The 15,396-nt window shown below is 37.1% G+C and overlaps 1 long non-coding RNA gene and 1 pseudogene across 1 annotated transcript in view; both read right to left on the reverse strand.

The window, feature by feature from the left end:
* The window catches only part of LOC125752955 (uncharacterized), an 87,271-nt gene that overhangs the window by 9,319 nt on the left and 62,556 nt on the right, over positions 1-15,396 (reverse strand). The window lies entirely within an intron of this gene.
* Positions 6,958-8,006, reverse strand: LOC112663621 (olfactory receptor 4C11-like; annotated as a pseudogene).

Consider the following 15,396-nt stretch of genomic DNA (forward strand, 5'->3'; position numbering starts at 1 on the left):
TCTATACAGTAACAGTAAGACTGAAGAAAGTGACATTACGGGATTAATCCTATTGACGATTGCACCAAAAATCAAAAATACCTACGAACAAACCTAACCAAAGTGGTAAAAAAAGATCTGTACTCTGAAAACATAGAATACATATTAAAGAAATTAAAGAAATGAAGGGTGACAGAATTTATTGGAAAAAAATACCATGCTCATGACTGGAACAACAAATACTGTGAAAATGTCTATGCTACCCAGAGCAATCTACGCATTCAATGCAATCTCTATCAAAGTATAATCGGTAGTTTTCACTGAGCTGGAACTAATAATCCTAGATTTGTATGGAACCAGAACAGACCCCAGGTAGACTGAGGAAAGTTGAAAAAGAAAACTAAAACTGGTGGCATCACAATTCTGGACCTCAAGCTGTATTACAAAGCTGTAAGCATCAGAGAATATGCTCCTGGCACAAAAGCAAACACAGAGTACAATAGAATAGAGGTCCCAGAAATGAACCCTCATCATGATGGTCCACTAATATTCAAATCTTCAACAAACCAGGGAGGAATATCCAATGGAAAATAGACAGTCTCTTCAACAAATGGTGTGGGATAATTGGACAGCCACATTGCAGAAGAATGGAACTGGATCATTTTCTTATACCAACACAAAAAGTGACCCAAAAGTTGGTGATAGACCTGTGAGACAAGAATCCATCAAAGTCCTAGAGGAGGGCACATGCTGAAACATCTTTCACCTCAGCCACAGCAACTTCTTGCTAGACACAGCTCTCCAGGCAAGGGAAAGAAAAGCAAAAATGAACTATCTGGATTCATCAAGATATAAAGCTTTCGCAAAGGAAAGGAAATAGTCAACAAAAAGAAAAGGCAACCTACAGAATAGAGAAGATATTTGCAAATGATGTATCAGGCTAGTATTCAAGATCTCCTAAGAAACTTATTTAACTCAATACCCCCCAAAACATTGCTGTCAGGAAATAAAAGAGTTGAGCAGACGTTTCTCAAAGTAGACCTACAAATGGCCAACAGACACATGAAAAATGCTCCACATGCCTTGACATCAGGGAAATACAACTCAAAACCACAATGAGATACCATCTCACACCAGTCAGAATGGCTAAAATTGACAAGTCAGGAAACGACAAATGTCGGTGAGGATGCAGAGAAAGAGGACGCTCTCACAATACTAGTGAGCATGCATGCTGATGCAGCCACTCTGGAAAACAGTATGGAGGTCCCCAAGAGGTTGAAAATAGAGCTACCCTACAATGCAGCAATTGAACTACTAGGAATTTACTCCAAAGATACAAATATATGGAATCAAAGGACCACCTGTACCCCAATGTTCACAGCAGGAATATGCAAGATAGACAGACTGTGGAAAGGGCCCGATGTCCAACCACAGATGAATGCATAAAGATGTGGTGGATAATACAATGGACTATTATGCAGCCATCAGAAGGATTAAGCCTTACCATTTACATCAACATGGATGGAATCAGAGGATATGATTCTGAGAAAAAGAAGTCAATTAGAGGAAAAAAAAATCATATGGTTTCACTCATGTGTGGAATTTAAGAAACAAAACAGAGGATCATGGAAAAGGGGAGGGAAATTGAAATAGGATGAAATCAGAGAGGGAGACATATGAGAGACTCTTAACTATGTGAAAGAAACTGAGGGCTGCTGGAGAGGAGATTGGTGGTGGAATGCGGTAACCAGATTGCAGGCTTTAAGGAGGACACATGAGGTGATAAGTACTGGGTATTATAGCAACTGATGAATTACTAAATTCTACATCTGAAATTAATGATATAATATATCAACGATAATTAAATTTAAATGAAGCAAACAAAAGACAGGTAGTGATCATTAGAACATAATCATTGGAAGCAGAGGGGTCCGGTTATTCTATGGAGGGTACCTCATCCTGGGAAGGAGGAGAAAGATTCTATTAGCAGATAATGTTTCAACTGTGTTTGAATTTTCTTCAGATTTCATGAGGGTAATTGCAGAAACATATCAATCAATATTTTAATGATGATAAGAACCAATAAATAACAAAAAGGATCAGGTGGAAATAGCCATGTGAAAATTACTGGGGTGAAAATTCTAGAAAGGGAGACTCTAATACAGCACTCCTGGGGTATATTCAAGGGGCTGTGAAAGACCAGGAACATAATGGTCCAGGAAGAGAGTTGCAAGAAGCAAGAACAGAAATACACACAGGGTCAGACTATAGTGCTGAGACCACTAACTGTTCCTCAAACCACAAAGAATATGAATGTTGTTATTGTCTCTTAAAAATGACACAGACTCCAAAATTTTCAGGAGCACTGACTCACTTTTGTGCTATAAGGAGTTGGGGGAATAGTTGTGAAAAGATTTTGCAGCTAGCTTCTATTTGTCCTTTAAGTTTTGATTGTAGAAGGAACTTTACAAATGCGTTAGAAAACATTTCACCATAAAATACTTCTCTTAGCTTTATATTTTACAATTTCTATTGTGTTCAATACAGAAGAAAAAGTCCATACCGTATGATGACCTTCATCTTACAAAAACCCTTAGGATGATCTTTATTTTATTATGATCCCATAGTACAAACACTGGGAAGGACCTCAGAATGAGGTCCATGTCTTTATATCTGTGAAATGTATAAGGTTTTAGAACTTGATAAAGGTCAATCAAATAAATAATGTCATGCTAGATTTACTTTATGTTTCTCATTCTATTATTGAGAACTCATGAGACTGTGCCATCCTATAATTAGTAGTCAGGTAACAGCATGCCTCTATCTCTCAGTAAATACATTTTAGCAGACAAGGCCTGGAATTTTTTTTACGTATTCTGCTTTCCAACACAATCCTAAGTTTGCTGATTTCTGTTGCCAGGATTTCCTGATAATCAACTTCTATTAATAAAACAAAAAGAACTATTTCTGAGATGCCAACATGGGATTTTCTAACATTTAGTCTGGATTATAATTAAATTAATTACAGCAAACTGAAAGTAAAATGAGTCTCGTTAAAAGAGACTTGATCAAAGAATATGTTCCAGAAGTCTAAAGGAAGTGTTACCTTTAATTTTAAGAGAGTTCCATTAAATTCAGGAACAAGATAAGGCCACCTTTTATAGCTGTCATTATTATGTACTGCACTGGCTTTTAATACCAGGTCCTTAACCCCATATTCTAACAGAGATCAAAAGATTTAAAACATTGAATGAAGCCACACTGTGCAAAGATATTTAAGAAGGATTTTAAGCCCTTACACCCTATAGAAATGGAACAAATCTTTTCCCCTTTAGAGTCTACCAGGACTAAGTTCTTGTGTGTGGTTGCCTAATGAGGGGCATATATCCAAATTTGTCCCTCACCCAGATTTTTAAGAGAAATAAGGCACCCATATTTCATATGCATGTTAATTATTTGAATATACTGATGACCTATTATAAAATCTTATGTTAAACAATTTTTGGATTAAACAAATTTGCAAATTTTCAGGTAAATTCAGTCTAGCAGCCTGTCACTTTGGAAATTCTGTTTCAAACAATGAATGGAAAAGGAAATAAAGTAGTTGAAGCAACACAAAACAACACAAGTCATTATTGGCTGATGTTTTCATCTACTTCTCCAAACCAAGACAATCAGCTTGCAGATTAAACTACTTATTAAAAGAGCTTACTCGAAAACCAGCATAATAATACTTCCAAATAGTAAGTATAATAGACAATTATAAAATGGAATAAATCTCCACTAGAATAAAAATAAAATTATGAGATGTAACAGAAACATGAATAGTCTTATCGAAGAACAGTAAAACTAAACAAAAAGAAATACAACAACTGAATCAGCTAAATTATACAATTTGGAAGTGAATGAACTGCCTCTTTAAAGTTGTTAATTTTTCCCAATTAATTGACACACTGAGTGAATTCCTAAACATAATTACTGAAGATGATTTGCATGGAAACGGAGTAAAAGATTCTAAAGTACATATGGTTGAATGTATAGAAGAATCAAGGATTTTTGGGGATAGAGGGAGAAGAACCAAGTGCAAATATATCATAAAGCTGTAGTATGATATCAAATTGAGTATGCCCACAGAATAAACAAATATGTTAAGAGGACAGAGAGTATCATGCAAACAAATTCAACAATATAAATTTGGTAATTTAATATAGAATGAGGTTGAAAGTATCAACATGAAAATAAATTATAATAAGATAAATGACTATCAATTTGGAAAAAAGGTTAGAAAGTATGTCAAAAACTCAATAAGGGCAGTCCCGGCAGCTCAGTGGTTTAGCGGTGCCTTCAGCCCAGGGCCTGATCCTGGAGACCAAGGATGGAGTCCCACGTCGGGCTCCTTGCACAGAGCCCACTTCTCCCTCTGCCTGTGTCTCTGCCTCTCTCTCTCTCTCTCTCTCTCTCTTCTCTCATGAATGAATAAAATCTTTAAAAAAAAAGATAAAAATGCATTAGTTACAGCAGGAATCGGGACATGGGAGATGGAATGGAAGGAGAGTGCACTTGTTTCCTTTTTTCATAGCTCATAATTATTTTTAATAATGTAAAAACAAACCCGATTCAAAGAAAATGTAGTGTTTTAAATTTCTGGACATAATGCAGTCACTGAACTTCCCCTTTGCTGAAAGTAGCTAGAAGCTGCACAAAATACTGGAAACATCGTTTTCACTATTGGATGACTGGCAACATACTCCTGGGACCCTTTAGGGAAAGGAGACAGATCAGGGGAGTGCTAGGACAGCCTCAGGCTAACCAAGAAGCCTCCAACTCCTTGTAGAGGTGAGGAGAACTGCAAATGGCTCCCCTCACCCTTGACATCACAAAAACGGTTCTCTAAGAGCTCTCTTGGATCTTTAATGAATTCCTTTTCTTTTTTTAACCCCTGAACATTCAAGGATTGATTTTCAGACTTCCTTTCCTTTCTCCCCTTCCAATGCTTAGAGTGATTCCTTGTCCCCTTTCCTCATGACTACTTCCTCATGTCAATCCCCACCCAATTCACTTTGAAATCTTCCCCATTGGCAGATACAGTTTAATTATACCAATTTGTTCATGAAAATGTATCTTTTATGTGAGTGCAAACAAATATTTCTCTAATGTCCTCATTCATTCTCTGATAAATGTCCTCATCGGGTCTTAAGTCTTTAGTCCAACACCACTTCCTATGTAAGAATACTGGGCATCTTTGGCGGGACAGGATAACATTGTGCTTCCATTGGCAGAAACTTTTCACATACTTATGAAATTCATTTCATTCTTTTCTCATTAGCCTATATCAATTAAAGTAATACTTCCTGGTGCCGTTTTGTTGGGTATTATAAACTCAGGTACTGAAAGAGCATCACATGGAAGTGCTTGATTATAGGTTATGATGTGGCAGTGGTGGTGGCAGGTATGTATTATACATATCAGTTGGGTTATCTTCAAAGGTGAAAATGTATATTTTAAAACATTCTCATATAAAAACAAAAGACAAAAATTGAAATGAACTAAAACAGACTTTTCAATCATGAGTTCTCCAAAATAATCTGAATTTTGATTTTTCAGACCTATTAGGGCAGAAAGAAACCTTTTTTTTTTTTTCCTGATACCCAAACAAAAACTCTTGGCAGTCAAGGGAGGTAAGCTACATTAAGTCAAGATGTAGAGATACTGAGACTTCGCTTTTTTTTTTTTTCCTGCAAATGTCCATGCATCCAGAATTGATTCTCAAAATATAAGAAAGGCAAAGCTTCTGCTCTCCAACGTGGACAAATTTCCCACTTTTCCTTGCCCTTTTCTTGCTTTTCACCTTGCCTCCCTTCTCCCCTTTATCCTCCCTTCTGTGTATTTCTTTCTGCATATTCCTGCTGTCAAACCCCCTCACTGTCTCTTCTTTCTCCCTTGTGAAGAGCAATGGGAACGACCCCCGAAAAGGCAGCTGAGGGGCTGATACCACCCATCACTGCCAAGTATAAGATTCTCCTTCTCTCACCACTCACAGAATTTTGAGAAAATTTCGAGTCACAGTACAGGTTTTCACCAATATTTAAGCTTTTATTAGAGGTTGAGGGTCCCTCCATGTAGATTCCTCAGTGAGGCAAGCTCAAGTATAGATTCCAGAGCAGAATTTCTTAGAACACCTTCTCCAAATGCCAGGTTGTCAAGACAGCCCCCTACATTAAGTTCCAGTTACATATGGATTAACACCTTGACCACATTCATTACGCTAGAATAAAACTTAGACAAAGAATTGGTGTGTGCTCACACACACAATCATTCTCTCACTAGTTAATGCTTTCCTTCTGAAGGCAAATTGATCCAGGAAGCTAAATTATCATGTTATTCACATATTCATCTTGACTATGACCAGATGTCAAAACCTTTCAACTAAGGTCTATGATAGGTTTTTCTTTCTTTCTTTTCTTTTTTTTATTTATTTATGATCGTCACACACACACAAAGAGAGAGAGAGAGGCAGAGACACACGCAGAGGGAGAAGCAGGCTCCATACACCGGGAGCCAGACGTGGGACTCGATTCCGGGTGCCCAGGATCGCGCCCTGGGCCAAAGGCAGGCGCCAAGCTGCTGCGCCACCCACAGATCCCAATGATAGGTTTTTCAAGGTGGTTTGGACTTCAAGTAATCCTATTCTTTTTTTTAATTAGATTTTTTATTTATTCATGAGAGACAGAGAGAGGGCGAGGGGGCAGAGACCCAGACAGTGAGAGAAGCAGGCTCCATGCGGGGAGCCCAATGTGGGACTCGATCCCGGATCTCCAGGATCACACCCTGGGTCAAAGGCGGGCGCTAAACTGCCAAGACATCCAGAGATCCCCAAGTAATCTTATTCTAATGCAATCCTCTCAGAATAAGGAGTCTTTATATTTATTACTATTTATTAATATTAATACAATTAAATATACAAAAAGCATGATTACAAATACTAATTGGTTTTAATCCTGAAGGAAAAATTTTTTATCTTTCCTGTCCATGAAGGAAAACCAAACTGTTAAGGAAATATACATTAGAATCCCTGAATATCATGTATCAGCAGAAGTCACCCTTTGCTACACCATAACTTTTTCATGGCATTTTTCACTTCCGCATTCCTCAGTGTATAGATCAGAGGGTTCAGCAAGGGTGTCCCAATGGTACAAAACACAGCCACCACCTTGTCTACTGGAAATGTGGTTGCCGGGCGTGTATACATGAATATACATGGGCCAAAAAATAGGACAACCACAATAAAATGGGAGGTGCAGGTCGAAAGGGCTTTTCGCCTTCCTTCTGCACTGTGGTTTCTCAGAGAGTACAAGATGACAACATAGGAGATAAGCAAGATTATGAAACTCACCAAGCATATGGCTCCACTATTAGTAACAACTAGCAAATTTATTACATAAGTGTCCATGCAAGCAAGTTTCAACAAGGGCTGCAAATCACAGAAATAGTGATCAATCACATTGGGACCACAGAAAGGCAATCTCGAAGCCAGGACAATTTGTGCTGAAGAGTGGATACAGGATCCCACCCAACCCAGAATCACCAGCACACTGCAGACATGCCTGTTCATGATGGTTGTGTATCGCAAGGGCTTACAAATGGCTACATAGCGATCAAAAGCCATGAGGATCAGCACGAAGATTTCCATGCATCAAAGAAGTGGGCTGAAAAGACCTGAGTCATGCACTCCTTGTAGGAAATGGTCTTCTGCTGGGAAATGGCATCCACAATCAATCTGGGGGCAATGGTTGTAGAGAAGCAGGCATCAGCAAAGGACAGGTAAAATAGGAAGAAGTACATGGGACTCCCAAGAGTCCTGCTTCTTTTAATAGTCACTACAATGAGAAAGTTTCCCAACAGTGTGGCAAGGTAAAGCATTAAGAAGACCCCAAATATTGCTTTCTGTTTTCTTGGATCCTGTGTCAAGCCAAGCAGAATGAATTCATTCACGCTGCTATTCATTGACATAGTAGTTTGCAGGTAAAGTGAACTTGATAAAAGCTTAATCTGCAAAAGAAGAAAAGATGTGACATCTTGGGGAGATCATTGGGCTGACCTCTCAATTCCTTATTTTTGCTGTTAACCTCCAATTTTTTTAATCCCTGTGAATCTTTGTAAATCTGCAAAAGTCCAAGCCTCTCCCCGATCTCTGTATTGATTCAAAAACTAACCCAATTGGATCAAAGCCTTTGCATTTGGGTAATAAAATGTCAATATCCTTTAAAAATTTTGATTCCTACCAAGTTTGAAAATGGCAGAACTTGTACTTTCCTTGGTCAGGTGCCTTCACTGCCTTGAAACTTGGCCTTCAGGCAGCCAGGGTGGCTCAGTGGTTTAGCGCTGCCTTCAGCCTGGGGCATGATCCTGGAAACCCAGGATCAAGTCCTATGTCAGGCTCCCAGCATGGAGCCTGCCTCTTCCTCTGCCTGTGTCTCTGCCGCTTCCTCTCTCTCTCTCTCTCTCATTAATAAATAAATAAAATCTTAAAACAAAAAAAGAATTTGGCCTTCACCTGAAAATTTATGTCTAATAGTTGCCCTACTTTACCTTGAGATTCCTTAAGAATGAAAAAAAGATTTTTATGATCATGTATACACACATCTAGTTCATGTATTTTGCATTTTATCTATGTTCTCCGAAATCTGAAAAACACTATTCCGATATTATTTAGCACTCATTATGTTGGAGAACGTCCTGAAGAAAATATCCTCAGTTGAGTTCACTGATTTTGGGGTCCCTGACTTCATCTCTGAGCCTATCAGTATCTTGGATGAAATATCCTTTACAAAAACTTATTTTGACAGTCTTTAACCTCTTGTGTTCTATGTCACCTTCACTGATAATCATATTTGATAACAAAGGCCTGGAAAACTTTGAGGTTTGTCATAATTGAGGAAATTTCCTGTTTACCCTCTTACTGTTCTATTAAACTGATGTCATCGAGAATCTCTGCATATGAATTCAATGTGGAAGAAAAATCTTAATGATGTCTATATTCTAAACAGTGTTTTTACACATATATGTTCCTTTTTGACCCTGAGTTGCCTTATTTCTAAAAATACCATTTGAAGAAAATTCGATAATTCAATATACTATGTTATGATTTTTCTGTTTGAAGTTCTTGTCCATAGCATATATAGTTTGTCACTGAAATCATTGTATGCCATTGTGTGTTCTGATTTTGACTTGGAATTATTATAACACTTCTTCCCATGTTACTATATTTTCCATGGTTCAATTGTTCATTTCATAACCGACATTGTAAAATTTTTCTAAATGGTATTTATTTGACCCTTTGTCCACCGAGATATTGCTGTTGCTTTCAATTTTCATTCTCACAAACAACAATTCAGAGTAATTTTACAATCATGATATTGCTGCTCCCAAATGCTTGATATTGTCATTGCTATTGGTAATTATTAAAAGGTTCTTCAATATTTTGTGTCCATTTATTAACTATATTTTATTTTCAAAAAATTCATGATATCATTAATTCTTCAAAGTACACAGAGGAATGAGAGAAGAAAATTACACTCTGTCTCAAAATTATTGACTCTATGATCCTACTCTCCAGAAATGACTATTTTTATGTGTTTTTTAAACATTCTAACAATATACTTGTATATGTGTATCTCTTTTGTATATACAAGTATGCCAATATTTCAAGGTTGATGATATTCCAAAAAAGCTGATGAACATGCAAACACAAGTTATTTTGTGACATTATCTTATTACCTCACTGGGATAATAGTAAATAACTATATTTTATTATGTGCATATACCTTTTTATCATAAACCACATTTAACAGTTTTATTGCATTTTTAAAAAAGATTTTTATTTATTTGTTCATGAGAGACACAGAGGCAGAGAAGTAGGCAGAGGGAGAAGCAGGCTCCATGCAAGGAGCCCGACGTGGGACCAGATTCGGGGTTTCCAGGATCAGGCCCTGGGCAGAAGGTGGCGCCAAAACAATGAGCCACCTGGTATGCCCAGTTTTACTGCATTTTATATTTAATGATTGACCATCTGAGAATTTTTCATCTTTTGTCAGTTTATATTTTGCAGTCTTGATATTTTATCTGGAAAGGCTATTAATCTAGCAAAACATTACATTTTCTGGTCAAGAACACAGGTGCTAGATCCCTATGTCTTGAGTTCAAATCCTAGTTCCACTATATACTGGTTTGGGAAAGTCACTTTGAGCATAATCATGGTACCTAGGTAGATAAAATGAGAAAAATACCTGGCTTGTAGTGAGTAAGAACTATTAATTGCCACCTCTGCTTCTTTCACTCTCATGATTTTACTTTTACTGTGTTTCTGGGGCTTTTTCCCTTTTCCTGTTTTAATTTAGCCAATTTTCCTATTTTAATTTAGCTTACTTCCAAAACATTTTAAAATTATACTATCTACTCACTTCTGTCATAATCCTACAATAATCTTTTCTTTTGAGTATTGACTCACAAATATCTGGAGTTATTGTAAAAAAATGGGAAAAATATTCCACTGCTCTTAATAGTTTGAGTTTTAAGATAAATATAGTTGAGATCATTCATTATGTAAGGCACACTATCATTGATATTAGAAGAATACAAAGAGAAAAGAGACAAGATTACAAATTTCTAAAGAATAGCTTAGGAGTGAAAAATTCAGAATTATGTTAACAGATGAATCATAACTTTAACTGAAGAAAGACATTCTAAATTAGGTTTCCTAAGATGCAGATATTCTAAAGCAGGGCAGGAGGTAGGTTAGCACAGCGATAGTGCTTAGAAACCGAAGTCACACAGCGTAGATTTGTACCCTACCCAACTGCCCACTATGGTGAGATATGTAACAAGTCCCTTGATATCTCTGTGCTTCATTTTCTTCACCTGTAAACATTAAAAGCAAAGCAACCTACTTTTTAGGGTTTCTATGCAGGCTAAATAATTCAATATGTACAAAGCATGGGAGGTCTGTGCGCCTGCAATTGCAATCGTTGCTTTCATTAGGATTATTAGTATCAATTTTCCATTATGATGATTAGTATCAACTTTCAAAGATATTAATCTACCTTGTTAATTTACCCATAAAACAGATGCACAACTGTTTTGCACACTAATGTTCTGAATGGCAGACTTGTCACAATTGATTAGACATAATCACCATAACACACCATCATCAATGAGAGGCCAGAGTTAACCCTAGGGTTCACTCTTCGTGTGGTACATTCTATGGATTTGGGTAAATGTTAAGGACATGCATCCATCATTATAATATCATACAAAGCATTTCCACTGCCCTAAAAGCAGAAGCATTTTAGACTCACAAAATAGAGAAGATAATTCTTTTCATGTAGTGTCTAATATTCATTATATTCTGAATAAAATATCTCACACTATTTTTGTTGAAGGAAAGCAGCAATTTGAGTTCGATACTTATATGAGTTTGCATTGTGAGAATTATCAGTACATATGTACCACAAAATCAGCTTGGTATTTCACAAAAATCAGTACTACAAATGGCCAATCCTAGAATTCTTTAAATGGACCATCCATGTTTCTAAATGGAAAGAAAGGACACAAATTCAGATATTCTCTCTTCTCCTCATCCTCTACCTTACCTCTTTTTATCACCTTGCTATAACTTGAAAAGGAAAAGTGCATTCTAAAAATATGATGAACCATGAATATGATAAAATGGCTACTATGGTTTTCTAATGCAATGGCTGAAATACTCACCATGACTTTCAAAGCCCACCATTGCTGTACCATAGTCTTGCTTACCACATTTCCTCCCATGCCTCTGGGCATGTATGCGCCAGGCATGCCTGACATTGCTGTCCTTTATAAATATGCCTCCACACCATTTCATTCACTAAATTTTCAGGATTTCTTAGTGACAAAGACCTTCCTCTGATTAAACCTCCACTCTACATTCCTAACTGTGCACACTGTACTCAGTTCAGATGCCATCTGCGAAGTAAAATCTTCCAGGTTTTAATGAAAACCTTTGTTGCTAATGACCACTCAATGGGAAGATATATGTGAGTATGTGTGTATGTGCGTGTGTGTACTGAATAAAACAATCCTTAATTATAGTCTCTTTTCATTTTTGTTTCAATATCTTTGTTCAACCATTATTTATCTCATAAAGCAAGTACAAGTGTTCTATTTTGGGCAAATCAAGTTAGGCTGGCAGGCAGTTTAGCAGAGAGAAGAAACAAAGAAAGCAGTACCTCTAGCCTTTGTGCTCCATGGCAACCTCTCCTTCTTGGACACTCCACCTCCTACTGCCATGAGAAACATCATTCCTCAGCCACTTGAGTGGAGCCAGCATAAAGCCAGAAACCATAAATAGGTTAAGAACAAAACCATGGACATATCCAGTACATGTCCTGACTAGCAAACGGATGAAAAATTCTGATGAGTCAGAAAAAAAAGAGACCAGCATTTATATTTATACTTAAACGTAAATACACAGTGCAAGGGTGAGCAAAGAATTTTGCTAGGGACCAAAGAGGGCTTCATCCAAGGATTTCACTAGAGTTTTCTTCTCATTCCTCCACTCTGCAGATCCTTTACTCCAACATCAGAAAGAAAATGTAATTCTTAGGTATCAGGGGTTTGGCAGCCAACATTACCATCAATATATCGGAACAAGGGGATCCCTGGGTGGCGCAGCGGTTTGGCGCCTGCCTTTGGCCCAGGGCGCGATCCTGGAGACCCGGGATCGAATCCCACATCAGGCTCCTGGCGCATGGAGCCTGCTTCTCCCTCTGCCTGTGTCTCTGCCTCTCTCTCCTCTCTCTCTCTCTCTGTGACTATCATAAAAAATATATATATATATATCGGAACAAGGAGTATCATAGTGCCATAGTATTGTGCTAACAACACTCTCTAAGAATACTGACTGCCGTGGTCAGTATACAGCCTTTACTTTTCCTGGCCTTAAACCTTGCAAGTAAGAAACCCACCTGTGTAAGATACTATACCTCTACACCCTTCAGTGTACCCCTCATTCAATAAGAGTTGGTCCTGAGACAGTGTTGCATCAAGAACAGTGAAAGGAAAAAGCCTGACACATCAGAATCTTTTCATCACTGAGAGAAATGCTTCTGGAACTTCATGCTTTTCAAAAATTTAGAGAATTACATAATGGCAACTGCCAGTAATCCAGTGCTGAATGGTGATCAAGAAAAGAACATTGCATAGTTGGCTTGAAAACTTACCATAATTCTTGCACAGAAATAGATGAGATCCAATAGAGAGCTCATAGTTTTTGCTCTTGCAAATCTGATTTATTTTGAAGATGAATCATGTGCAGTGTGTTTGCAACATGTAAACTGTCCTTCAAATGTATCTTCTTGGCTTTCCCTTGCAGGATCCATGGGGAGAGAAGATACACCATAGGTAGCCCTAATCTTTCCTGGAGACTTGGGTTAGAATCTTCAATAAGGTCTGTAATTATCACAGAAAGTTTCTTATATCTACTGTTAGAATTTTCTAGAATATAAATGTATAATTCCCACTATTCTATGATAGAAACATCTCTAAAGCCAGCTCTCGTACCCCAAAACAATTCCTTGGCAGAGCAAGTGGACTAACATTTCTTCTTCCTACACCTGATATATATAGACAATTCATAGAAGTTCACAAATACCCAGCCTTTGGAGGGATAAGAGCTCTGCCCTTCCCCCCCAATCCCAAAGGATATGCTCTTAAACTACTAAACTCAGTCACTCCTGGACCACTGCAAACCATGGTGCCAAGTAATCCCAGAGAAGGTTGTCAAGAGGCAGATTCTTCCCACAGAGTCCTTCTCCCCTCCAAGACTCTGAAGGGACCCATCTCATTTCTGTTACCAACTGCTCCACTGGTGCCCTTAGGAGAAAGTATTCCTTCAAGTCACACTGAAGTATAGGCTAAAATTCCAAAGGCTTTACTCTTTACATTGAATGTTTTCTAACAACACACAAAACTCTGAGCACAGGTGCACATTCCAACACATGTGATATGACTGTATTCTAGCTTCATGATTCATGTCTCTGTGAATTTAAGCAACTTTCTTCACTTCTCCCAATTTCCTATTCTAGAAAATGTTACTGTATATATAATAATTATTATCCATCTTAATAATACTGATATAATCTAATACTTGAAAATGAGTAATTAAAATTTCTACAATTTCTATAATATATGGAAGTTATTAACTCAGCAACAAAGCAGAAGAGCAAGTGGAAATGAACACCAATAAAAAATAAATTTATAAAAACTAAAGAAAATACTTTAAAAGATTTTTTTGTTTCAAAAGCAACTAAAGTTATACATTACATACAATAAAATGCACATTTTTTTTGTCTGACAATTCTATACATTGCTTAGTGCTCACCATAACAGGTGTACTCTCAATCCCCTTCACCCTATTCACCCATCTGGCCAACTTCCCTTTGACAACCACCTTTTTATTCTCAGTATTTAAGAATATGAGTTTTTTGGTCTCCTTTTTTCTTTCCATTTGTTTTCCTCTTAAATCTACATATGAGTGAATTCACATGATATTTGTCTTTCTCTGTCCGAGTTATTCACTTATATTAGACCCCCAAACTCCATCCATATCATTGCTAAATCATTTTGAAAAAATCCAATAGTGGAGTTACTGGATCATATCATATTTATTTTTCATTTTTGAGAAAACTCCACCATGCTTCCACAGTGGCTGCACCAGGTTACATTCCCACCAGCAGTGTATGAGGGTTCATTTTATTCAAAGTCTTTGCAACACTCCTTATTTCTTGTTTTTTGAATTTTAGCCATTCTGACAGGCATGAGGTGACATCTCATTGTGGTTTTGATTTGCATTTCCCTGATGATGAATGATGTTGAACATCTTTTGATGTGTTGACTTGTTATTTATGTGTCTTCTTGGAAAAAATGTCTATTCGGGTTCTCTGACCATTTTTAAGTCAGATTTTTAGTCTTTGTGGTGGTGAGTTTTATACATTCTTTACGTCTTTTAGATATTAACCCTGTATCATTTTCATCTGTCTCCATGTATATTTTTATTTCTTGTCTGATTGTTTAGTTCACCTGTTCATTGTTCAGGAGCGGGTTATATAGCCTCCATGTTTTGTGTTCTTTCTAGGTTTCTTCTTGTAAGTACTTATAGTTTCATACCACTGGGAACAAAAAAGGTATATAATATGATTTCAATCTTTTTTAGTTTCTTAAGGCTTTTTTGCTTGTAGCCTATGTGATCTATTCAAGAGAATGTCCCAGTGAACCAGAAAAGAAACTATCTTCTGCTGCATTAGGATATAATGTTCTGAAAATAAATGTTAGGTCCATTTGGTCACATGTGTCCTTCAAGCCACACTTTTCTTGTTGATATTT

The sequence above is a fragment of the Canis lupus genome, chromosome 18 (assembly GCF_003254725.2).
Source record: "Canis lupus dingo isolate Sandy chromosome 18, ASM325472v2, whole genome shotgun sequence".
Taxonomy (NCBI): Eukaryota; Metazoa; Chordata; class Mammalia; order Carnivora; family Canidae; genus Canis; species Canis lupus.